Source organism: Rhinolophus sinicus, chromosome 16 (assembly GCF_057876585.1).
Source record: "Rhinolophus sinicus isolate RSI-liver-muscle chromosome 16, RSI-T2T, whole genome shotgun sequence".
Lineage (NCBI taxonomy): Eukaryota > Metazoa > Chordata > Mammalia > Chiroptera > Rhinolophidae > Rhinolophus > Rhinolophus sinicus.
The window spans coordinates 164,766,901-164,794,783 of record NC_142516.1 but is presented as its reverse complement, the minus strand read 5'-3'; the positions used below and the strand labels follow the sequence as shown (position 1 = coordinate 164,794,783).

At 38.7% G+C, this 27,883-nt stretch overlaps 1 protein-coding gene and 1 long non-coding RNA gene across 10 annotated transcripts in view; both read left to right on the top strand.

Annotated features, from left to right (window-relative positions):
• Positions 1 to 13,783, top strand: part of LOC141571007 (uncharacterized) — a 151,644-nt gene extending 137,861 nt beyond the window's left edge. For both annotated transcript variants that reach the window (XR_012495456.2, XR_012495457.2), the window contains 2 exons: positions 11,243 to 11,386; positions 12,796 to 13,783. This is a non-coding gene — a long non-coding RNA (uncharacterized LOC141571007). The remainder of the gene's footprint in view (positions 1 to 11,242; positions 11,387 to 12,795) is intronic.
• A 10,766-nt stretch (positions 13,784 to 24,549) lies between these two features.
• The window catches only part of SCEL (sciellin), a 98,687-nt gene continuing 95,353 nt past the window's right edge, over positions 24,550 to 27,883 (top strand). For all 8 annotated transcript variants that reach the window (XM_074329415.2, XM_019742559.3, XM_019742557.3 and 5 more), the window contains exon 1: positions 24,550 to 24,687. The gene's annotated coding sequence lies outside the window, so the exon portion shown is untranslated. The remainder of the gene's footprint in view (positions 24,688 to 27,883) is intronic.

Sequence of the window (27,883 nt, the reverse complement as noted above, 5' to 3'; positions counted from 1 at the left end):
CTTCTGAGATTCTAGCCGTAGAGTTGTTCCTGAGAAGTAGGACTGCAATATTGTGAACTAAAATCCAAACTGGTATATTTTGAAACCAGGCTATGATTTGAAAGTTTTTTTCTCCCCTAAAGAAACAGAAAGATACATCACTAAGATGAAAGGAAGCAGTGCTCTTGTAACAGCTGGATACACTAGATTTCATTTTTCTTTCTTTGTTTCCCTCTAGTGCCCCAAAGTGAAAAGTACATGAGGAATTTATATGGAGACTATGTCCAACTCAAAGGCTTTTGTTCATTGAAAAGGAATTGGGAATATCCACTCTCATGGTCCCTTTTAGAACCCGGGCGTGACTGCCCCTCTCAGGACGATGTGTCGTCTATAGTCTGGCATCCCTTCTCCTGCCCAGTTCACCGCACCACTGAACACCTCTTTCCCTGGGAGTACTCAGATTCCCAGGGACCAAGTACATGATCTTGTATGTTTCCATGTCTTCTGCCTGGTCCTGGTATTTTGTCTGAATTCAGTAATGCTACAAATTATAATGATGTGCAAGTTGGAACAATTTTTAGCTTCCAGGTTAATATAATCGAATTAGCTTATAGGATTAATACAATCAAATGTTCACTTTATTATGCTATAATAACACATGGTAAATTTTTTACAGATTTATTTGTTTGTTTGTTTGTTTGTTTGTTTGTTTTTTAGGGAGGGTGCAGCTCATAGTGGCCCCTGTGGGGAATCGAACCAGCAACTTTGGTGTTATTAACACCATGCTCTAACCAACTGAGCTAACGGGCCACCCCAACAGATAGCAATTTTTGAAGGGGGAAATTGGAGTAATATTTGGATTTCAGGTGTCAGGCATTCTATTTTTGACCCAGGGACACTATCCTTGTCATATTTCTGGTCATTCTTGAGCATCTGAGGCAACAGGTGTCTGTCTTTCCCCTGGTCTTGCTTGCTACCATAACAAAAGTTATTACTTGCGGGGGAGAATTATTTCCTTGTTGATACTCTAAATGAGGGAGAATATGCTTTGTAGTCACTCCAGAACTGTGAATCATAGCCACTAGAACTCCTTTTGGCAGGAGGCAGAGTATAAATATGGCCAAACAGTAGATCTGTAGCTTTTCTAGGGTTTGATGATCTCACAGTTCAGGGTGGACAACTCCCCACAATGACAAGTTTATTAATCACAGAATTCAGGTGTGACAACCAGTCAGGGATGCCTTTGTCCTCTTCTCAGAGAAGAAGGTACTGGTCAGGCCAGCAGGGAAACACACAGATGCACTGTGAGCCTGTACAGCCCTGCCCTTTTGTGGTCTTAAATACATGGCCAGACACCTCAACTTCACACTCCTTGCTTGTTCTTCATCAGACGATAGTCAGGAAACACAAGAAAACAGCATCACTCGGATTTCAGTTGATCAATTTCCTAATTTGTTTGTAAAGCCCAATACAGAACTGCTATGTTGCAAGTGACATCCTGGATATTTAGAATTAGGACGGGCAAGGTTGAGGTGAAATAAACCTGGAAGAGAAGTTTTCTTTGGCATTGTTTTAAAGACACTTGGCAGTAATCTTCAGAGGAGAGTGTGGTTTATCTTTCTTTGGCATGGCTTTTCTTTACTGACTCTGGAGCCACCTTTTATTTGGGGTAATATTTCCTCCAATATTCCTGGCAGCTGTACTTAGGCTGCTCACAGTGCCAAATTATCTGGTCAATTTAGGAAAAAAAATTGGGTAATTTAAGTTTTGAGCATCCATCAGAGAAATGATTGCTTTGCAATTCAGAATGTTGGTTGTTACGTTGAGACAACCATAAAGCACTCTGAAAACTCCCAAATTTTGGTAACTCATTTATGAAGAAATTAGTGAAATGAGACTTCAAAAATAAAATAAAATATCGATGAACATTGTACTTTACTTAAAAAATTATTCCAGTTCTCCTACCCAGTGCCACCAGCTTTACCTTTTAATGGACATAACAAGTAATAAAGGCAACAATTTAGGATCTTCAACTATTACTTGACTGCAGACCAAAATTTAGGATGGAAATACTCGAGAAGAGTTCATTCTTATCTTTTTTTAAATTTTATTAGTTTCAGGTGCACAAGACAAAGCAATACTTAGACGTTTATCATTTAAATCCCTCACACTGTATGAACTCCCCTTCCCCCATCCACTATCCCTCTGACATCGCACAGAGCCATTACATTTCCACTGTCTCTGTTCCTAATGCTGTATTCCGCTTCCTGTAACCATATACATACATATATATATATATAAAATTGCAATTGGCATTCCTTATTGTTCAGCTTCAGGTGTACTGTGCAGAGATCAGGCATCTACACCATCCCTGAGGTGGTCTCCCTAATGGGACACATGTCCATCAGATACCCTACAACAACTTTACATTATTGATTACGTTCCCCAAATTAATTTTCAAAACCCCGTGGCCATCTTGTGCTTACTGACTATTCATTCTTAATGTAAAAGTGTAGTGGTCAAGGGCATGGGTTTTGGAAGTACACAACCTTGAGGCTGAAAACATGCTCCACCACTTACTAGCTGGGAGAACTCTCTGAGGTTAAAGACTCTGTGAAATGAAGAGTCTTTTTTTTCTTCTTTTATGCCATGCTGCCGTCTGTATCTAGCAAATTGCCTAACTCATAAGAAAAGCTTACGTATATTTAGGAGCTCCGTGAGTGATAAGTTTCTTTTTCTGGGCAGGAAAATTCTTTTTGAGTTAGTGTCCTCGTATGAAAAGACTGATGCTTTGCTCTTTTGTGAAGATTAGTTGGGTTCTACCCTGTATTGTGTGCTAGAGAGGATGAAACATCGCTCAGCAATCTGACGTTCCTTCCTTCCTGTTTCCTATTCGGTTGCACATTGCTGAGCATGCCAATGAAATTGTTTCTGAATCTACTTCTTCACTGATTGTTTTATGACATTTAATAAGTGAAGAATCTACTTCTTCACTGATTGTTTTATGACATTTAATAAGTGAAGGGAGTCTCAGAATTCTCATAAAGGGAAGAGCCATCAAAGCTAAGGAAAAAGGACTGCATTCTGCCTTTAAAACCTCCATTTGTATACTGTCTTCTATAATCTATCACCTGTAATCATCAGTGAGTTTTGCCAGCACTAAAATTAAATTTGGGTCTTACAACCAAAGAACACTTTGAGAAGTTGGTTTTTGGGGTCTTCCCACAATCACAGGGTAATCCTGTGGAATATCAAATATATGTATCTGAAATATCTCAAATGGCTGCTTATTAACTCATTTAATTTTATCAACCTTACATGAGCAATAACCTTACCTGAGCCAGGCAATGGGGCAATCAAAAGCTAACACAGATATTTCATAGCTAAAAATTGTATGCTATAGTTTAGGCTGGTGACATGAATACAAACAAAATATAATATGATACAAGTAAGGGAATATGTACAAAATAATGGCAAATTTCACAACAGGAGGGTATTCAAAGACTGATAATCGCCTACCCAATATTAATCCTTCTCCTCTTTCTTATAAAAGAACTCCAATTTTATACCAGGTAGAAAAATGCCCAGCTAAAAACTCCATTTTTTATCCACCCTTGCCACTAGATGTGGCCATGGGACTAAGTTTTGGCTAATGAAATGCAAGTGGAAGTGTTGGGATTGGATTTCTGGAGAGTCTACTTAGCATGGGGACAAATGGCTGGGGCTTGCTGGAATGTGGATGTGATGGCTGGAACTCCAGAGGTAATACTGGAGGATGACGTGACCTTGAGGATGAAAGCCATGTATGAAGGATGGCGAGGAAGAAAGATAGAAGGAGTCGGGTCACTGATGACACAGCAGAACCCTGGACTGCCTCTCCCTTAATTTGGGGGGTAAAAATACATCTCTATCTTGTTTAAGCCATGGCTATTTTCATTCTGTTACTAGAATCTAAATGCAATTTCAAGTGGAATGTGTAGTTTTTGTTTGTTTGTTTGTTTGTTTGTTTGTTTGTTTGTTTTGAGAGAAAGGTGTTGGGGAAGGTAACAGAGAGTAAGCAATGCCTCTGCAGTCTATTTTATAGGATGAATGGCATTGTCTAGGTGATGGGAGATAAGAATCCAGTGGAAGAATATTAATTGTCACCATTAATTCATTAGACGCTGTTTTCTTCAACTTTTTGTTTCTTTGGAAATAATTTCAAACTTACAAAAAATTTGCATGAGCACGAATAATGCAAAGCACACCTCTTATACTCTTTACTCAAATTCATTTATTGTTAACACTTTATCCCATTTGTTTGTATTTGCTGTCTCACTCTCTTTACATGTTTTATATTGTATTACCAATGGTATTAAATTGTATACATCATGACCTTTTACCCAAATACCATTTTACTCCTAACTTGTCTAGTTTCCTTCTGCATTGTATACTCCCCTGACAGCTACAATGCTGAGAAGATTTTCTGAACTCTTCTCAGTGGCCTGCCCACTGAGTTCAGATTAGGAAACCTCTAAGTTGTGTTTTCTTGGTGGTGCTTGCTCTTCCTTGAGCCTCCTAGTTCTCTGACTGTGAATGGGAGCCATGCTCCTGGGCCTGACTTCTGGGAAGACACATAGTCTTCTTAGCTTTCTGCAGCCACAGGAAACACAGCTCAGGGAACAAATGTGTGTTGCTCTGATGGGTGGGTCACGTTTTATATCAGAGCCCTGATTTGTCAGGACAAAGGATTCTCGTTCTCTGCATCTTCAGGACAGTGATCTCTATCCCCATGCATTAAATCACCTGCTTTGCCCTAAGATCCTCCGCAAAACTCTCTTGCCAATGTTTTGTTACTGGGAGAACGGCTTCTCTTATTCTGAGCGCAGCCGTGCAGCTGTGCTCTGGAACTGTGTGTCTTTGTTGCTCAGCTGCCTCTGTGCTCTGCTGTGTTAAGTTTCTCTTGGCTTTGAAAGGCTGAGAGTAGCAGCCTGGAGCGGGCTGGCTTTGATGGGAAGTGTGGTTTTGAGGTTGGCTCCAGTGTCTCTCGCAGTCGTGTGATTCATATCATTTTCTGGTAACCATTTCTGGTAACAGCAGCATAACCTTTTCATGCCAACCATTTGATACATTTCATGAACATAAGGGAATACTATTTAGCTATTAATAATGACAGAGCTGTTGTCAATATAATAAATGCTCACGTGCAATGATCACCAAAAAAGGAGCAAAATGCAGGGCAGATGCACACATTCACACGATCAGGTGAACTTTAATTTTATAATCATAAGAAGAGAATTTGGTGAGAGAGTTTAGAATCTAATAATATTTCCCAGTTTTCTTTTTTTCTGTAACGATGCCAAAGTAGCTACACAGAAGTCGTTCTGTAGACGGTGTGAGTCTGTTTTAGGCTTCACTGTACTCTCATGCAAACCTGGGAATATGGAGGAGTGACAGTTAGAGATTTTGGCTTGGAGACTGCATTAGTTAGCCAGGGCTGCCGTAACGTAATACATACAACTCTGTTGTATAACAAAGTTAAATGTGCATGTGGGTTTTTTTCTGTGGTATTTGTCCAATTAATCAATTTCTCTATCCCTATTCAGCACCGTATTAATTACTATTGCTTTATAATAAGTGCTTATGTCTGATGAGACAACTCTTGCATCCCAAAACTGTCTTGTTATTCGGAAAGTTGTTCGGTATTTTCTCTCATCTATGTTATTTTTAGAATCAACTCATTGACTTCCGTGGAGAGCTCCGTTGATGTTTTGATTGGAACTGCATTAAGTCTATAGATTATTTGATGAGAAATTACTATCTTTCTAACATTAAATCTTCCTGTCCAAGAACACAAGATCTGTTTCCATTTTATTTAGTTATTATTTGATGTCTTTTTAGAAAGTTTCATGATTTTCTACATTATCATAATTTTCTTGCACATCACAATTTACTAAGCATAGCCAATGAAGTCCATCTTTCATTTGAGTCTATATATTTTTGTGAGATGTCTTTTTTCAGCTCTAATAGCTATTAAAAAGTAAATATTGAAATAGATGAATTTAAGAAACAGACATCCTAATTGTATGCTAATTAATTGAAAAAAATTAATTACAAACTAATATTTTTATTGAGAAAAAGTTTTTATGCTTTTTATAAAATAAAGTAATTAAAACAGTATTTATATTATTCTTTTTTCTTGCTATTATGCTTCATCAGAAATATGTATCAGTCAAATTTCTGCTAAGGAAACAGAAAGGCTGGTAGAATATAGAACAAATCTGCTGATGGCTTTCAGGAAATCAAGACTCGAAGGAATTGCAGGGAATGGCTGACCATGATTCTACTATCTGTTTACCACTGAAAAGAAATAAATTACAGGAGGATGCTCAGAAGCTTCTGGAAACATCTTATATCTACAATCTGCCAAAGCACATGGCGTGTCTGCCAGGGACACAGGAACAATATTATGATTTCTGCTTCTTTCCCACTTTCCTAAGCTCCTGTGACTATCTCATAGGCAGAATATAATGTAAAACTCTGCTGCAGGGATTCTAAGAAATGTCCCTAATCTCTTACCCTTGTGAATAGGAGATCTTGGGAGGTAAATGGGCTGATTTAACCACAGATAATCTGCACAACACAAAATACACAAAAGTACGAAAATGAAGACAATATACTACATAGGTGGTATATACTAAGAATGTTTTTATGCTGGTAGATATAGGCAATCAAAAATTTTTAGATAGTACTTCTCTAGAACCGAATAACTCTAGGGAGTCTCTCACTCTCTTATCCCCCAATTACTCTCTAACTCACAATCCTTTTCTCTGTCTTCTTGCTTTTTGACCACATACTTCAAAAAGGTAAGTCCAATGGACTTCTAGGACACAGCAGACTTTCAGGATGCATCAGTTTCCTTCTCCTTCGTCTTGTGCAGTTCTGTGGTGTGTAGTTGATCTTTGGCTATACGTACTTTCTTCTTGAAAATTGATGTGGGAAATATGGACTGTAGAGGGTACAATTGAGTGGGCAACGCCCAAATGCTCTAAGAAGGACTGGGAAGAGGGAAAGGCTGTAAACCACTCTTCATTACTAAATTTAACTCCAGCACACACAAACAGAAATGGTGACACACGGTACAGCTTTCTGTCCCTGAGGTAACTCTAGTCTAGACCTAAAGGGTTGATACCATCCCACAGACACTTTGTATGATGTCTTTCTCCAAGCATCCTTACTGTCTTTTAGTTTGTTTTTCCGGTTTCCAGGAACTGGCTTATTTCCTCTACCCCTTCCCATGCACGAGTCAGAGAGTCTTCCTTATTGAAAACAAAACAAAACAAAACAAAATAACAACAACAAAAACCCTTCAGTGCTCCACCCATTCAATGCTGGCATTCAAGAGGGTCATGCCTAGTGCACAGGTGATTCACCGGACCATGGCAGCTGACTCCCAGTGAGAATGAGCCTCAGCCCTCAGCCCACAATGACAGCTCACTCACCTCATCAGCCTCCCTGATTCTCTCACTCAGCATGAGATTCCTCCCCTCCAATAGAGAGAAGGAGTTTTAACCATTTGCAGGTGACAGAGAAACAGCACCTTTATTACCCAGTATTGTAACGTGTCCAAAGTAAGCAGAACCACACGACAAAAATAGAAGGATAGTGACTTTAGGTGGAGTCTAATAGGAATCCTTGAGATGAAAAAGGCTGGAAACCAATTCCTCTCAAGTCTTTGGCTTTTCCATGGCTGATGTGGCCTGTGAGAACAAGGTTATGAAGAGACGTGATTATCTCTCTGTACACACAGTGCCCTTTTAGGATTGAAAAAGGACATTGTGGAGGGTCTGTTCTGGCTCGGAGGCCTGTCAACCCTCCTGGGATGTTGGAGGTCCTTGAGTCATCCTTACTGTTTCCACAACGCCTGGAATGTCAGGAGCTGTGTGTGTGCTGCTCCAGGAAGGGATGGAAGGACGGAAAGAGAGAGGTCGATACAATATGATATATATGCAAAGGATCTTGTTTTCATTCCATCCTGTACTGGGTTCAGTACAAGTAACTTTGCCAGGGGAAGCGTGATTCGGTTTTGATTTTTGTTTGAATGTTTTTAAGATGTCAGTAGCAGAGGAACACAACGCTGCAGATATTTAAGGTAAATGTGGATTTCTGGACAAAGACAATTTAGAAGTGATTTCTTCTAGGGAGGCTGTAGACAATCCTTTGCCCCTGGCTGAGGAACTTGTTCTTTGTGCCAAACCTTGTGAGGAAGACATAGCTGCCAAATTCCTCTGCACAATCCCTAAAGAATGTCTTTGCCTTGCCAGTGTGTTTGCTCAGGCCTTGTCACATTTGGCTGTGAAGGGTGGGTCAGCCCACAGGGCGGGCTGCATACCTCCCTTGGGAGACCCAGGGAGCTGCCTGGCTACTCCTGTGGCAGTGGGAACTTCAGGTACGACCTGAGGATTTGTTTACAGCGGTTAAGCATTTGCCTAAGGTGTCTGAAGTGCTTCAGTGAAATCACTTGATGGTAACTTTTCTATTGTTATTTTCAAAGAACTCTGTTTACCCTCTATCAAATTCAATGACATAATTTTTAACGTTTCTTGATCTGCCTCTTCTGTCTTGGCAAATCTCACGGTTATGTGAAATATGTTGGATTTCTTCTAATCTTTGTAGTCATCTGAGGAAGCCCCTGAAAAAGCCCCCCACTGTTTCTTGCTGCCATGGATTCTGCTGAGTGAGCAAAAGGGAAAGAAGGTGTTTAATACAGCGTTTGGATGATACGACCCATTGATTCACTATCCCAGTCTTGTCTCACTTTAGTGTGTAGACTCCTCTGGGCTGCCTCACCCAATTTGACTCCAGATTTTTTTTTCTTACTGTTGGAGACATAAAGATTTGGACGAAAGCATAAAGGACTTATCAAGTAGCTTCATTAGACCCACTGGGGATTACCCTTGCTGCAAGACGGAAGTTTGCTCCCATTTAATTTTTTTTTTTTTGTCATTTGAACCCATCTGTTTTAACAGAAGCAAAATGGGGTGGGGTTGGAAAAGGAAGACAGAGAGAGAATATGTGCTTATAGATTTCAGTAACGTGAGGATCATGCATTTTATATATGCCCTTTTCTAGAGTCTGAGATGGAAATAAAAGTGCGTAGACTGCATAACTTCTCCTTAAGTCAATGGACAAGTAACGTGGCTTACATTCATGCACAGGAACATGGAGACTAATATTTGATTCTGTAACATGAATATGTCAGCTTATAAAACTTTCTGTTTCTAGCTCAGAGCTTGCCATCTAGCCTGTGATGGCTTTTCTTTTCATAGTGGAGGCTTTATGTGGGTGGCACTTGCCAAACCTTCATAAGGAAATAAATTTATTTGGAAAAGAACCATGCATTGAATGTCTCTTTATTTCTTTCTACATTTTCTACACCTACTGGTTTGACAGGGCTTATGGAGAAAGAGTGTGAAGTGGGTGGATCGTAATGTAATGAAATATTAGGGGTGCAGGAAGGGCTGAACTTTCCAAACGAATCATACCTTTGAGCTGTGAAACAAAAGGGAATTCCAGTCCAGTTTGTCCGGGGCCATCCCTGGACTCCTGGTGGCTGTGGACACTGTGGACAGAGTTGCCGCAGGCATCTAACACAGTAAGAAGGACACTTTCGTGTGTCTCCTTGGATTGGTGTTGCGCAAGCAAAGATCAAACACAGGTTTCTGAGCCTTTCTATGTGGGGTTTGCCATGGGTGTGTAAAGTCAAGGTCTACTCCCTGTTTCTGTGTTGCAGAATTATAGTTAGACTGGATAAACAAGTCAGGTTATGTGGGTTCTGCTAAGGGGGAAAAATTCCTCACCATGACAGCTTACGTCAGATACGACAGTGGAAAGTTTCACGTTGTCTTTCAAGAACAGAAAATACACGCACTACAATGAAAAGGCTTCTCCTGAGGATCCTGGAATGGTACACAGTGGGAAGCAGAATGGTGGGGACGTTGCAGCAGCAGCAGGAGTGGCAGCAGCAAGTAGCAGAGAGTAAAAAACCCTGGCTCTTCCCTGTACCATGTGGCTGCTGTGAAACTCTAAGTAGGTTGCTTAACCTCTCTGAATCTCAGTTCCTTCATCTGTGAACTAAAGAGGATAATAGTACCTTAGAAAGTTGTTGAGAGGATGAAATCAGATAAGGTGTAAGTACTTCCAAGCTTACCCAACACAGTCAGTGATCACTTCTCACAGCTGAAGTTCTTGCACCTTGGCAAGTCACCCAACCATTCAGAACCTCAGTGTTTTTCACTGGATGTTTATTAGTATTATTTTTTCTCATTTAGCATTCCCCTCCACAGGGAGCGGAGGAAAAAGAAGGCATGTTTTTCCCGCAGGCTTGGTTAGCATGGACTAGAAGTTGGCGCAGTGCTGCCAGCTCCAGCCTCTGCGCGCTGCTCTGCTCATGCCCATTCTTTTGTGTATTGTCTGGGGCTGCTTTCTGCTACGACAGCAGAGTTGAGTTTTTGGATATGGATCACAAAGCCGAAAATAAAATATTTACTATCTGGACCTTTAACAAAAAGATTACTGACCTCTGGCCATAGAAAAAGGACAAAAAAGGAGAGTTGATTTTGAGTAGCATCAGTTATTTTAGTAATAAAAGCTATTTATTTTTATTTTATAATATTTTTATTCTCTTTGATACTAGTATCGCATCGACCTCAGTCTGTATCTGTGCCCAGGGCCAAAGGGTGTCATATTTTATTTGCTAATGTAGGACTTGTGAACAGGGATCTTAATGGCTTCTTGGAAACTTCCCCTGATTGGGAGGAAATATTTTATAAAATGTACTTTTTTTTGTAACGGCCATATTTTAAACAGATAGTAACTTTAGAATTCTATGTCAGTATTACGCATTTAAGCATAAAAAATGAATATAATCAAGCCTTTAGATTACTTTTTAGCCTGTCTTGGGAATTTGACTGGTTTGTTAGTTGAAACATTTCTCACTTTCTTTACTCTTCAGCTATTAGTGCTAGAACTGGTAAAAGCCAAGATTTGTTTTTATGGGAGACATCTGAATATAATATTTTAGAAGAGGAATGGAGTGTTGGCAGGGAGAATTATTGTGAAATCAAAGCAATAATAAGGGACACTGATTCCAAAATATTTGAAAATCACTCTTTTCTAGGGACATCATTGATATCACCAATTTGTTTCAGCAAAGGATAATCTATTAGCTTAAATAATGTTTGGAAATTAATATTTTTCTACAAGTCTCTGCTCTCTTCTGCAGGATTTATCCTTTGATTATACAAAGTAAAGGAAATGAGAGACAATCTGAAGACGAATTGTGAGGAGAAACAGGAGACGTGGAAGACGTGGGTGGAAGGAATGAAGTGGTGGGTGGAGGACATGAGTGGGAGAGGCTGACAATATGGTAAGTGGGAGCTTTTTAGATACTGCGTGTGGGGAGGGAGCAGGACACAATTGTGGGAACGCCAGGTGGTTTGAGAGAGTCAGTCAGTCAGAATGGGAGACAGGTAACAGAATATAGCAACAGAAACATAAGCATGAATGAGAAGGATGATTTGAACATTTCTCTAGTCTATTCTATGGAAGGCTGAGGTACTTAGAACGTAGATGCGGGAGGAGAAAGGGTCCGGTGATTTCCTTTTCTTGTCAGGTGTTATCTATTCCGTTTTCCCATGTGTCACATGGTAATTCAAATATGTTCAATTAAGAAACAATCACTGAGAACTGGCTAGGTCAGGCCCAGTATAGACCCTAAGCATTTAGGGGAAAACTAGGTTGGGGCCCTGCCCTCAAGACGATTACATTCTAATAGGGAAGACAAATACAGGTAGAGGTATTGACGTGTGTATTAATGTATAAATCTAATATGTATATGAGATAGATATATATAAACATAAGTACTAGGTTGCAAAAGTAATTGAGGGTTAAACGTTAAAATAATTGCAAAAACTGCAATTACTTTTGCACCAACCTAATACTACATACTATGTAAATTTGAATATATGGAGGTATATATATATATATATATATATATATATATATATATATATATACCATATATATATATATATATATATATATATATATATATATATATATATATATATATATGGAAGTATTCATGTGTGTTTGCACGGGTAATATACAAAGCTTAGGTATGTTTTCCCCAAGATTCAGCTGGGAACACATTGCACATGACCATTGCAAACAATACTCAAGTATCCAGTGGTCATTTGAAAACATGCCTGTTAATGTTTATATTACTCATGAGTGGACTGTAGAGAATGACTATTTTAAAAATTGCATGTGTTTCTAGCACTTGTTTACAAGATGTTTAAATATAAACTTTTAGATGCAATCCTAAAGATGTCACCTATTTTTTAAGAGCACAGATTTTTTTGTTGGATTTATTTATTAAATCAAATAATTGCATGCATCTTGAACTTTTGTTCACTTAATAAAATGTTTAGTTTTGTAAATTATAAAAAAAGATAAAATGATAGAGAATGCCGAGAAATTTAAAAATATGATAGGTGTGGTGGACGGAAAAATGTTCTCCCAAAGATGTCCACACCCTAATCTCCGAAACCTGTAAATACTTCACCTTCTATGGCAAAAGGGACTTTGTAGAAATGATAAAATTATACAGATAATGTATCTTAGAATTGTACACTTGAAACCTATGTAATGTTGTTGGCCATTGTTACCCCAATAAATTTTAATTTAAAAAAATTAAGGATCTTGGGATGTGGAGATTGTCCTGGATTATTTGGGTGGTCCCCATGTAATAATCATCGTGTCTTTATGAGACAGAGACAGAAGAATCAGGTCAGAAGTAAGAGATGTAATGACAGCCAGAGGTTGGAATGATGCAAGGAAGGAGTCATGAACCAAGGGATGCAAGTGGCCTCGAGAACCAGAACAAGGCAGAAGTGGCTTCTTCCCTCCAAACCCCCAAAAGGAACCATTCCTGCCAATGCATTAACTTTAGTCTGATGAACCTCTCTGATCACCAGAACTGTATGGATAATAGTATTATGTTAAGCCATTCAATTTGTGGTCATTCATTATAGCAGCAATAGGAAATTAATACAATAGTGAATTATTAGAAGAGACATAAAATAGATTATAAAAAATAAATTTAAAAAACTCTACCAAGATGTATATGGGAACACTGAGGAAAGGGAAGAAAGATTGGGACTAAGAAGAGAGAAATGCCAAGCTGATCAAATAGGAGAAAATGTGAATAACAAGTTGTCATCTAAGAAGAAGGAATTACTGAATACTACAGTGAACACTGCAATACACGTGGCACCTCCCATTCTACTGTTTATAAATTAGCCTTCTCAGTCAAAAAAGGAAAGTCTCCTCTACATGACAAGCATTTTATAAATCCATCGGTAATTCAGCAATAAGTTCTAGGACTGACTCTTGAGAGGATTGTAGGGGAGGAAAAATAATTTTTCTTCTATCCTTCTAAATTCTGCTGGCTGGTCTAATAATCAAATTGACATGAGAAAGACATGGAAACAACCAAAATGTCCTTCGATAGATGAATGGATAAAGAAGTTGTGGTATATATACACAATGGAATACTATTTGGCGGTAAGAAAAGATGATATAGGAACATTTGTGACAACATGGATGGATCTTGAGAGAGTAATGCTGAGCAAAATAAGTCAGACAGAAAAAGCAGAGAACCATGTGATTTCACTGATATGTGGTTTATAAACCAAAAACAACAAAAGAACAAGACAAACAAATGAGAAACAGAAACTCATAGACACAGATAATAGTTTAGTTGTTGCCAGAGGGTAAGGGAGGTGGGGGGTGGGGGGTGGGAGATGAGGGTAAGGGGGATCGAATATATGGTGATGGAAGGAGAACTGACTCTGGGTGATGAACACACAATGGGATTTATAGATGATGTAATACAGAATTGTATACCTGAAATCTATGTAACTTTACTAACAATTATCACCCCAATAAATTTAATAAAATAAAATTTTAAAAAAAATTGACATGAGACAGATTAACTGGAGAAAAATAACCAGATTTATTACATATGTATATATGGGGGCTCCATAAGAATATAGGACATATCAGGCAATTTAGACTTGTATGCCATTTTGAGCTAAGGAGAAAAGGGGGTAGTAGTTTGGACTTCAAAGAGAAGGTAGGCAATTCATAGATAGATGAGAAGGAGCAACATTTGGTACATCAATTCTTACCACACCACCCAAAAACAATGGGACTCAGAAGAGAGTCTGACAAACCGACTTCGCTACATTCCTGCCTGTCTGCCTCACTTAGTTCATACTATGCTAAGGTGACAGCTCTCTTCCTTTAAGCAGGTTTTTCTATCTGAATCCCTTTAGACAGGTAAGGGGGAGGTAAAAGGCTCTTCCTGAGTCTTTTGTTTCTTAAAAAATAACTAGGTTAAAATAATCAATATCAAAAAAGGGCATATTTTGGGATGGCAAACTCTGCTCTCGATCAGGATCTTTTCATATACTTTCTAAAACCTATGTTTAGTCATAGACAACTAATTATACATTGTTCATTAAAGAGTTAACCACTAGATACAGTAAATGTATCGAGGCGAGTACAGTTGTTAATTGTGCTTACATTCTTGTTCTTCTCAGATACTTTTCATGTGTGAATAAACAAAATGCATTAATATTTTATTAATAGCTAAATTTGGGGTAGCACCTTATTAAATTGTAGGACCTATTCTAAGTGCTTTCTCTATCTGTAACACAATTTATTGTTGCCATGACGCTGTGTAGGAAGTATTTTATCATCCTCATTTCACAGATGAGGAAACTGAGACAAGAGGAGCTAAATGACTAGTACAAGGTGACACAAGTAGTCATTGGCAGATACCATTTGGCACCTGAGTCTGTGCTCTTAAGCCATATTGTCTCCATTATTAAGATCTTCTGACCCATCAATCCTTCTCCTGGGTGTCTACCCAAAAAATCTGAAAACATTTTCCATCAAGACAAGTGTGCTCCAGTGTTCATTTCAGCTTTATTTATGGTGGCCAAGACATGGAAACAACCAAAATGTCCTTCGATAGATGAATGGATAAAGAAGATGTGATATATATGCACAATGGAATACTATTCGGCAGTAAGAAAAGATGAAATAGGACCATTTGTTACAACATGAATGGATCTTGTGATTATAATGCTAAGTGATATAAGTCAGACAGAAAAAGCAGAGAACCATATGATTTCACTGATATCTGGTATATAAACCAAAAACAACAAAAGAAGACAAACAGATGAGAAACAAAAACTCATAGACACAGACAATAGTTTAGTGGTTACTAGAGGGTAAGGGGAGAGGGGGGTGGGAGATGAGGGTAAAGGAGATCAAATATATGGTGATGGAAAGAGAACTGACTCTGGGTGATGAACACACAATGTGATATATAGATGATATAATACAGAATTGTACACCTGAAATCTATGTAACTTGACTAACAGTTGTCACCCCAATAAACTTTAATTTTAAAAAAAATAAGATCTTCTAGAAATATATGTGGCATGTGGGTACAACGAGTTTATCATATAATGTTGTTAAGTACTGCAATAGAGCCATGTACAGAATTCCCTTGGAGCAGAAAGGAAGAGGGTACCTGCCTGTGGTTGGGGAGTGAGATGGTAGGAAAATCTTCACGGAGCAGATTATGTATTTGTTGGGCCTTTAAAGATGAGTAAGACATTACCAGGTGCACAAGAGGCAAGAATATTTCAGGTCACAGGATGGCATAAGGACAAATATTAAAGGCCTAAGGTATATTATACGTTTGGGCAACAGCAGAAATTTTTATGTGGTTAGAGCTTAGGGTGTATGCGGGGACGTGGTGGAAGATGAGCCTGGAATAGTTGAAAGTAGCTTAAAAAGTGCATCTAGACCAACATTCTGCTTATGCTATCTGCTCTTTCCAATATGGTATTTGCAATGTACTTGTGCAACTAAAGAACAGAATTTTAAAATTTAATCTTGATTAATTTAAGTTTAAATAGCTGGCCATGGCTGGGGACTGCTGCGTTGGACAACACATGAATGTAAGGTGTTTGAATTTTATGGGACATGGAGAAGCTATGATGGGTTTGAAGGTGGGGAGTGACATGATTACATCTGTTTTGGAAAACTAATGTTAAGGTGTGATGTGTCTTTATTGGAGAGAAAGTTCTAACTGGATGTGTGCTGTATCTGTAGTCTACTTCTGAGCAGTTGTAAGGTTTAGGGGAACCATGCTTTGAATGATGCAGTGCTGTTGCTTTGGTGACACTGATTGAGATGAGGTAAGTGTTTGAGCTAAACTATCCTCCTAACAGCTCTCCAGAAGCCTAAGAGATGGCCTGGTGGAAGAGCTCTGCCTATAGAAACCCAGTAGAGGATGGTGGCTGACCAACTCAAGCAGATCTCTCACAGAGGATTTAAACTGCTGCATGCAGAGACTATAATACATTGGTGACATGGTAGAAAGAAGAAGCAGGAGGAGAATCAGAGGTAGGGGAACCAAGTCATGGTAGGAAGACTCACAGAAATGCTACTGGGTGCCTAGAGTTGCACCGGACAACTAGTATTGCTTCTGAAAAGTAACCAGCAGGAAATCTTTAATTTCTAAGAAAGGCTGCTGACACTGTATCCTGTCTTCATTGTAGCCCTCTGAACCTCCAGGACAGTGAGGGTTAAGTTCAGCAGTCCTGGAACTAGCCTGAGTTATTCCACAAAAATAAGAAATGAATATGCACAGCACTGATTTGAAACATACTGATTAATAGCATCGCTTTGTAACCATGTGCCCTGAGTTTCAGGATGGTTTGTACCAGGTCGTCAGCAGTGTTTATAGATAGCAGTGAGACTGATAATTTCTATCTGGTGAGACCCCAGAAGGCCTGGTCACATAGCAGGAATATGCCAATATGACCAGCAGGGTGTAAGGAATTCCAGCTGAGACTCCATTTGGGTGTTCTAGTCACAAGTCACTGGTTCTTGAACTGAGAGAGAAAGTGGATCCTGCAAAAACACTTCCAGAGGGAAGACAACTGGAACTTGCAAAAGGTTTCTCTAAGCCTTTACTATGTGAAAGTCTTCAGCTGTGATACTTATCTTTACCGTAATCCGTTCCAGAAGACCGTTTGAGCTCTGAAACGTTCGAAAACAGCCGACAGTTAGGCCTCAGGATCTTGCACTCAGCGGATGCTGTGACATGTTCGACTTCCTAGGCTTGTTCGAAAACCGAAGCATTTACTTCCAGATTTACCGCGTTCGTAAACCGAAATGTTTGTCAACGGAGATGTTCAAAAACCGAGGTACTACTGTACTCTAATGTATTGCTACATTGTATCTTTTTCCTGTACTAAACCGTAATTTTCTAATTAATATTTTGGGCACTGGGTCTTCCTATTGAACTGCCACTGTTAGTGTACTCCTACTCACTGAGTTTTCCTGAGCTTGTCTCTGACCTTTACAACCTGAAAGAGCCTGATTGACACAGAAGGGGAGAGATTTGAACAGGGAAGAGACCCAGGTTTGCAGGAGATTGAAGTAGTGTTCCCTTGTGATGAGATTGGAACCAAAGCAGGGGTGGTGCGAGTCAACAGGAAAGGGAGAGTCAGACTGAATTAGGAGGTAGAACTGACAGTGATGGGTCAGTGAACATCTAACTGATGTGGATATGAAGAGAGTGAGGGAGGTTTGAACCTTGGGCAATACATGCAGCTATGGTAATTTTTATTTGAGCAATCTCTATCTAATCCAGAGAAATCATCTCTTGTTTTAAGAGAACAGTGAGTGTTACAGTGAGTTTAAGAGCTAACTTTATAGTCTCTCGTTCAGCCTATTATAGTCTATAGTTTAGCTAGAGATAGCAAAGTCTGATTAGATCAGATTTATAAAACAGATAGACCAGATTTTTTGCAAATGGTGAGTACCCCTTATGTATGCACACTTATTGTTTAGGATCGTTATTTCTTCATTCAATCAACAATTACTGAGGGCTATTATGAGTCAAGAACTGTACTATGTATTTAGAATAAAGGCAAATTTGAAGGCCTGGTCTCTTATCTCAAGGGGCTTATGTAATCCCATGAAATATTTGACAATGAAGAAACTAATATAAAGTGGATGAACTGACTGCAATTTGAAGAAAGTCAGAAATTATGATCATGAAATTATGAAATAACAATCTGGATTTAAAAGTAAGACTTTAATTATACAATTCGATTTGCAATTCTAAGTTTTTCAGTGGAAGAAAGAGAACAATTCTTCCAATCTTTGTGGAATTGTTTGTTTCATCCTGGGCTAGGAAGATTGCACTATATTTGCAGTGTATCTCACATTTCTCTATAGAAGACCATGAGACTAGGAAAATGTGGACACATCATATCCTGAGGAACTAGTATTGCTGGGCTGCAAAAATGCTGGGTTTTGCGGGTATAGGAATGAGCAGAAAGACTTTCAAGCAGGGTTTCTCAACTTTGACTCTATTGAGGAGAGTTTGGCTGAGAGTCTCACCAGCCCAATAATATCTCTGCTCTTACTTCTCTCATTATTTGGAGAGATTAGTGATTGCTTCAGATTGCCAAACCCAGAACTATATTCTTACCAGAAATGTGGAATACATTGAGAAGATCCCGGAAAGCAGAGACGATGGATGGCTCTTTTTCCTCTTGACCATCTTATTATGTCCACTCACACTTCAAAATTCAGTCAACATCACCTCCTGGGTTCAGGTAGAATTCTTTTTTAAAAAATTATTTTATTTTTTATTTTTTTCAGGTAGAATTCTTTAGTCTCTCTACTGTGTGATACCCAGCTGTGAAAATTGCCCTGTATTATTACTCTATCCTGGTGTATAGCTATTTAACTCAATATCTGACTTCCCAAATATGGTGAATTCTTAGAGAGCAAGCACCAGTCTCACTAATTTTTCAGTCCCTTTAGGCTGAAACAGTACTAGAAACATATTAGGTGCTTAGTATTTGTTAAATGAACAGATGATTGAAAAGACAAATGAGGGTAAGAGGAATACATTGGTAAATCCATTACAGAGGGTAATTTAGTAATATTTGTCTACCAAAGTTAAAATGTACGAATCCTTGGATCCAGCAATTATATCTCTAAGCATTAATCTTACAGGTATATATACACATATGCCAAATATTTATGTACAGTGTTATTCACTGCAGCATTACTTATTAGCAGAGACTGAGAAATGATGGAAATGTCCATTAATAGTGGTTTTGATGAAATAGGTTATGGAATATCCATACTATGGAAGGCCAAGCAGCTGTAAAAAACACAATGTAGAAAGATCTTCAAGGTATAATATTAAAGGAAAAAAAGCAAGATTCAGAACAGTGTAAGATGCAAACAACAGTATACAAATGGAGGAAATACCTGTATCTCACATTTGCTTATGTAGGCATAAATGTATCTGGAAGAACCCAGGAGAAACAAATAACTGCTTTTTTTGGAGATCGAGGTTTGGAGGGAGAGAGACTTTTCATTGTATTCATCTTATGCTTTTAATTTCTGATATATATATATATCTGAGTCAAAATATTGCATAAATAATTTCTTAAAACTACATATGGCTGGACATAATAACTTTATTCATAAACATTGCCAAAACTTTGTAGCAACAAAGTGTCTTTATTAAGTGAATGAATAAGTAAACTGTAGTATATCTAGACAATGAAATATTATTCCGTGCTAAAAAGAGATGAACTATTAAGCCATTAAAGACATGGAGGAAACTTAAATGCATATAACTAAGTGAAAGAATCCAATCTGAAAAGGCTACATTCTGCATGATTCCAACTATATGGCATTTTGGAAAAGACAAAGCTATAGAGACGGTAAAAAGGTCAGTGGTTGCTGGGGGTTAGCGGCGAGGGTGGATGACTAGGCAGGGCACAGAGGGTTCTTAGGGCAGTGAAACTATTCTGTATGATACAACAATGGTAGATACATTCATCAAAACCCATAGAACGTACAACACCAAAGATAATATCCTAATGTAAATTATGGACTTTGGGTGATAATGACATGTCAACGTAGGTTCATCAGTTATAGCAAATGTACCCCTCTGGTGGGAGACATTGATAATAGAGCAGACTGTGTGTGGAGGGGGGCAGGGGGGATCTGGGAAATCTCTGTACCTTCCTCCCAATTTTGCTGTGAACCTAAAACAGCTCTAAAAATAGTCTATTTAAGAGGAAAAACAAAAAGAAAACTGGTGAGTTAGATTTACACTATTATTAAAGGACCCTAGATTCTGAAGCTACTCCTGGCCATTCTTTGGTCTGACATGGTGATTAGTGTATGTGGCTGTGGTAGACGAGGTCAGGCGATTGAGGTCATGAACTCATTCTAGAAAAAGTGCCACCTACCTCACTGCTGAATATCACTATGGTCACCTTCGAAGTTCTCTCCTAGGGGAGCTATGCACTGATGCCAGCACCTAGTCCACCCTTCAAAGCAATTTTGGAACTCTTTTTCTGGAATGGTCATCAGAGCTATCGTCACATTACCCTTGACGTCCTGAATGTCATCAAAATGTCTTCCTTTCAATAGTTCCTTTATCTTTGGGTAAAGCAATAAGTCATTGAGGGCCAAACCAGGTGAGTAGGGAGGGTGTTCCAATACAGTTATTTGTTTACTGGCTAAAAACTCCCTCACAGACAGTGCTGTGTGAGCTGGTGCATTGTCGTGATGCAAGAGCCATGAATTGTTGGTGAAAAGTTCAGGTCGTCTAACTTTTTCACGCAGCCTTTTCAGCACTTCTAGATAGTAAACTTGGTTAACTGTTTGTCCCTTTGGTACAAATTCATAATGAATAATCCCTCCGATATCAAAAAAAGGTTAGCAACATCCTTGCAATGAGTTCGAGAACTTAATTGTTAGACCTAGTATTATTCTTGATGCTATCGGTGATATAGGGGCATACGTACACACGCAAACACACACACACACACACTTCCTGCTAAAAACATGGTACTTACCTGTCACCTTTAGTCAGGGCTCAGGCTTGCTATAAATTTAGCTCACCTTGTGGTCCAGCCACAATCTCCTGGCTCGCAGGCCTATGTTCCTTTCTGGCACTTTGAACAGACAGTGAGCTTCATACCTGAGAACGTGGACTCTGTAGCCAGCCTGCCTAGGTTGGAGTTCTGCACACATCTAATTCCGAGCGGCAGACCTTAGGCTTTTGTTTTCTTATCTCTCTCATGGATATGATAGCAGTACCTCTAGTTTATGGTACTTGTGGACACCAAATGAAATAATACACGTAGAACACTTAAGGCACGTCCTTAAACTACTGTTGTTGTTGTGTGTTATTGTTTTTATCATCATCATCATCATCATCATAATGCCTATTTATCAGCAGCAGCCATGCCTAATCTCTGCTGGGTGCTATGGACAAGGATACTTGCCTGTTTGGAGCATGAAGAAGATTTGAGAAAACCTCAGGACTCCGGGCCGAATCCTCCTGGTCCCTCCTGATGTTGTCGTGGGGCACAGGTTTGAGTCCTGGTTTAAAAACCTGGTATCTTCATTGTGACCTGTCCAGTTGGTAAGGAGATTGCCCTGACCAGTCTTACTGCAGCAGGAAAGACATGGGCGTGAGGGATAAGAGATGTGCCCATGGTGAATAGCGAGTCCGTACAGAAAATGGAATCCAGGCTCCACCCGCGTCGTGCTGATGCCATCAAAGTGTATTAGCAATACACCTGCTCGTGCAGCCCTGGCGGTAAGTCCTTAATTCTGGCATCTGTCTGCTCCCAGCCGAGGAGAAATTGGTAATTATCATCCTAACCACATCTCTCTTGTTTCAACATGCATATAACATTTATTTTCTCCATCTGAGAGGCTCTGATCTTTCAACCCCTCAGAGTCCTGGCATAATAAAATAGAGAGCTTTGAGATATGATTTGTCCAATTTGTGTTTTTTTGCATTTTCATCATCCCTTTTGAAATCTTTCTGGGGCGATGAGGTATCTTAGTCTGTTCAAGCTGCTATAAAAAAAAAAAAAAAAAAAAAAAAAAAAAACACAGACTGGGCAGTTTAAAGACAACAGAAACCTGATTCTCCCAGTTCTGGAGGTGGGGAGTCTGAGATCAGGCTGCCAGCGTGGTCGGTGAGGGCTCTCTTCCTGGTTCATAGCTGGGCCTTCTCGCTGTGTCCTCACATGGTGGAAAGGGCTAGAAAGCTCTGTGGGGTCCCTTGTAAGAACACCAATCCCATTCATGTGGGCTCCACCCTCACGAACTAAGCACCTCCCAAAGGCCCCATTTTTGAGGGGGGTGAGGATTTCAACATATGAATTTTTGGTTTGGTGGGGGACCGTCAACCTTCAGACCACAGCTGGAGGTAGCAATCGTTGAATAACAATCACCAAATTAATGTATGAAAGCCGGTTAGAACAATAAGCACATGAAAAATGCTATATACGTTTTTCTAATTACATTATTATGTAGTAATAAGTGCTTATTTTGGCTGATTGTATCATTGGATACAACACATAGAAAAAGCACTTTCCTGTTTCAAGAGATAGGGTGAGCAAGCAGCCCGCCACTTGAGACCTTGCTAATTAACCATGGCCCTCTCCTGTGTAAGTCCAAAGTGGCCTTACAAACTTCCTGATATCTCTCCGGGCAGCCAGCACCAGGCAGTGAGCCCTGGCACCTGAGGAAAATATTTACCATTCAAGTCCGGGAGCTGGTGCCCTACAGAGACCTCAAGAACTTTGATGCACACAGTGAAACAGGCGTGGCGGAGTGAAGTTATTCTAAGTATGCTCAAGGCTTCCCAGTTCAAGTCCTAAGTGAAACCAAGGCCAAACCTATTCAGCCACCTCCACACCCTTGCACATTCCTGATGGACCTCTTCAAGCTTTGAGACTCTTCAAACTTTCAGCCATAAGGAGGTCTGAAGTTTGCCCAAGTGTTTACAATTAGCCCTTTTTTGAATCAAGATCTAGTTCTAAATGAAAAGACACTGGTGTGGTTTAGCGGTATGGGTTCCAGGTATGTAAAATTAAGAGAAACCCTCAATTACATGCTGACATAATTGCTTAAAAGCTCAAAAGCCTTAAATGCACTTTGGGCTGTGTATTTTACTTCATTACAAGGTAGAAACTTCTTTTTCTGGTTCTGTATTTTATGAAGGACAACAACGTACAGTTAAACATTCTATAAAGTAAGTTACTGCTTGTCTCTACAAGCCAGTTCAGAAACTGTTTTAGCCTTTCATTTGGCTAAATGAATGCTGAATATAGCTTCTAATTTATTTTATTTTTTAATTCAGCCATGTCACATCTTGGTTTTTCAACTTTCTCATCTCTGGTATTAATATCCAACCTCAATCTAATCCACATTTATGGGCATCACAGACATTTAAAATACATATTTCTAAAACATTTTGCATACATAAAATTTCATCAAAGGGCTGAATAGTCTCTCTCTCTCTCTCATACACACACACACACACACACACACACACACACACACACTATTTTAAAGAGCATTTTCTATTTCATATTTTCAAATTCCTCAGCCTACAATAAGGGCGCATTCAGGAGGTGATGTCTCAGCTCAGAGTGAGTGCATATTGCAATTGCTTGTGCCTTCTAATTTGAATGTGTCTACTTTTTGTTATAGTCCCTTCTGTGTCTATAGCTCACCTGGACTGTAGTTTGCCGGCGCTGTCTTGAAACTGGGAGGATTTGGTTAATTGTTGGTGTGTCAAATAAATAAAGATGACCCAGGGAAGTCTAATCACCCGGCTTCTCTCAGCAATCGTGCAGACTTGCTAAGCTTCTTTCGTGCCCCCTGGCTATTATGGAAGGTGCGTTTCAGAACCTGTAATAAGAGCCCCCACCTAGCATGGCCCTTCTGCATCGTTCCTTCCTCGCCAGAAGCAGGTGTTGACAATGGAGTCTATTGCTGCCCTCAGATGTGACAGGAGTTTTGAACATCCTTTCCACATTTTTGTAAATGGTAAAATAATAAAAGGGTTGGCATATTATATTTCAGAATGTACTTTTCCTGTGATAATTTTACAAAATGCTCCATGTGTAGAATTTGTGTAACAGATTCCTTTCCTAGTTTCTGATCTGAGGATTCCAAAGAACTTTTCCCTCCTAAAGGATCTTGGTTCCTACAAGCAGTGTACATCCTGGCTGTTTATCTGTGCCTCCGCCTTCCAGGCACAATGGGCAGGTAGAGATTCCTCCCACCTTAAGTTTTTTGTTTTCTTTTTAAAAAGAGAATCCAAAACAGGTTGGGTACTATGCAATCTATGCCACACATATGACCGTATGTGTTGTTATCAATTAAAAGAGTAATAACAGGAGCACTTTTATTTATTTTTTTTTGCCAAACAAGACCATAAATTATAGAAAAATTCATTAAACAAAGACAGTAGGTCCATGAGCGAGCCTGCTTTAATTGAATTGGTATTTATACAAGGTGACACCCTCTTTCACACCACCCACCTCCTCCCTGGATGACTCAGCCACTGAGGGAGAAGCCTCTGAACTGTTCATTAACACAGTCAGGTAGAGGTGGAAACTATACTCAGTAAACTCCAGGTACACAGAAGTTTCAGCCAGATCCACCTGGGGAAGTCACTGCCGGCTGTTGAGAAAACAAGTGCTGGTTTTCTGCTCAAGAGCGGTAAGTGAATTATATTTGCAAACATAAATTCGTATGCTTTACTTGCATAACTTTCTCTGTCTGATGTCCCAATGATTAAAATGATAACTTATTGTATTAACTTTCTTTTTTTCCAAGTTAAATTTTGACAGTTTCCCATGGGCTGTTCTGCTTGTTGACAGCTCTGGTGTTCCTTGTTGTGATTTTAGATCACATTGCTTTCAACTTCCTGGCAATTTTACACAGGTACGAGCATCACAGAAATGAAAGCCTTTCTGAGTTTCTGTGTGGGAGCTGTCAGCTGGTGAATCCTGTCATATGTAAAGATAGTAAATTCTTTAAGTCAAGAACCAATACCCGCTGGTCTATTTTCTCAAGTGACTATGAAAATCTTTTTTAAAAAGACCTTCCTGTTTTCATAGATGATGTTGTTAGTGAATGATGAACTCTATTATTTTATAGAGAATAAGTCATGTTTGTTTTTCTTGACTGCTGAAAACATCGCAAGTCATTGAGCTGTGAGAGACTTGCCAAAGTTCTTTCCCACTAAGAAAATCACATTTCTTGCATGAATACATACCCAGGAATGTGCAGGGTAGGGGTTAAGTGGGGGGGTGTTGTTTCTCAAAGGGATTCGTGTACCAGCTTTTCTATGCTATAGCCTGAGTTCTAACCTAAGAATTGATTAATATAAATGGGGGCAATTTTCAAATTCTCTTCATATCCTAGTCCTGAAAAACCAGTTTTGGAAGTCCTTAGATAACAATAGAAAAGTTATTTTAGCCAGACTATCCTTTATCATTAATAGCTCAGCTGACTTGTTTGACTCCTGTTTTTTCCTCTACCATTTCCATTCCCGCCCTGATACAGAGCTGCAGGATCAAACACAGAATCATTCGCAGTGTGCAACTAGCAGCTCTGTCCTTTAGAGCATTGTTTCCCACAGCGGACCCAGGCTCTGCATTAAGTTCCAGAGTTTTCATTGTTTCCCATTGGCTGACCATCTCAGAGAGGTTTAGAGTTCAATTCTCAAAGGTTTACTAAAGAATTTTATATCTTGGCTTTCAAACATTTATAGTAATCAGAGAGCTAAAGTTTAATGTATGGATTATAATTTTACTTTTCATGAAGTGTGATTAAATTTAAAACTGGCTTTCACTTCCACAGTTTATAATGAAGATACAGTCCTTCTGATATTTGCTCTACTCCAGTGTTTGAAGTATTGGAAAAATCAATTTAAGAAAATTGAGGTATGACATCAGTGAAAATTTTAGCAAAACATTTGGTTGATTCTAAATGTCAGGATAGACAGAGAATGTAGATAAACAGGCCAGAATTTTTATTAAAATTTTAGCTTCATGTAAATCTTAGATCCAATTGACGTAATTTTCAGTTGGAATGAACATAGGCTCATCTAGTCTAACTCATGAGTTTTCTAGAGGACAACAAAACATACACATGTCAAGCAACTCACCGGGATCAGAGTAACAGAACCAGAATGAGAAGCCAGATCAAGTGACATTTGTCTTACTGAATTTCCTCAATGAGTTTTCAAATTTCTTTCACATAAAATATCTAGTAGCAATAACTGAGCTTCCTTCTGGCTTTATAAATTGACTATAAATGATATGGAAATGAGAATTTTCTTACCCAGTGATACTTGAAAATGTTATTACAGTATGTATGATATAAATATGACATAATACGGTATATTTTTAATTTGTGGTTTATGGAGTCTTGTTATTTATTATACAAATGGGGTTTTAATCTCAGAAATGGTCAGCCCCTCTGTAGGAAGGTAATGTATGTATAGGTTGTGGTACACCGAACTGGGGACATACTCACCTCAACTACCATTTTGTAGATGCTGCTTATCTGATGTCCTGTCTTCTCTAACCACTGAAAATTTTTTTCTTTTTTAAAAATTTACCTTTTGCCTCTTCACCCATTTCTCCCATCCAACACTTTGACCTCTAGCAACCACTGTTCCACTGTTCTGTGTATTTATGAGTTTTCGTTTTATTTTCTTTTTAGATTCCACATATAAATGATGTCATACAGTACTTGCCTGTCTAACTCATCTCACTTAGCATAATGCGCTCAACGGCCATCGATGTTGTCACAAACGGCATGATAGCCTCCTTTCTCAGGGCTTAATAATATTCCATTTCATATATATACCACTTCTTTTTTAACCATTACTTTGTTCATAGGCATTTAGGATGTTTCCATATATTAGCTATTATCAATAGTGTTGTAATAAACATGGTAGTACATATATCTTCTATGTAATCCTGTTTTCATTTCCTTTGGGTATATACCAAGGAGTGGAATTGATGGATTGTAGGGTAGATCTATTTTTAATTTTTTGAGGACCCTCCATATTGTTTTCCATAGCAGTTGGACTAATTTACATTCCTACCAACAATGCATAAGGGTTCTCTTTTCACCACATCTTTGCCAGCATCTGTTGTCTCTTGTATGATTGATGTTAGCCATTCTAACAGGTGTGAGGTGATACCTCATTGTAGTTTTGATTTGCATTTCCCTGATGATTAGTAATGTTAAACATCTTTTCATGTGTCTGTAGGTGGCCATCTGTATGTCTTTGGAAAAATGTCTATTCAGATCTTCTGCTCATTTTTAAATCTGATTATTTGGGGTTTTGTTGTTGTTGTTTGCTATTGATTTGCATGAGTTCTTTATATATTTTGGAAATTAGCCACTTATCAGATATATGATTTGTAAGTATTTTTCCCATTCCATAAGTTGCCTTTTTATTTTGTTGATAGCTTCTTTACCTATGCAGAAACTTTTCAGTTTGATGTAGTCCCACTTGTTTATTTTGCTTTTGTTGTTTTTGCTTTTGGTATCAGATTCAAACAACCATAACCAAGACCTAAATCAATAAGCTTATTGCGTACATTTTCTTCTAGGAGCTTTATGGTTTCAAGTCTTACTTTCAAATCTTTGATCAATTTTGAGTTAATTTTTCTGTATGGTGTAAGAGAGTGGTCCAGTTTCATTATTTTGTATGTAGCTGTCCAGTTTTCCCAACACCATTTAATGAACAGACTACTTTTCTTTATTGTATATCTTGGCTTTTGTGTCATAAATTAGTTGACCATATATGCATGGGTTTATTTCTGGGCTCTCTATTCTGTTCCATTGATCTATGTGTCTGTTTTTATGTCAGTACCATATTATTTTAATAACT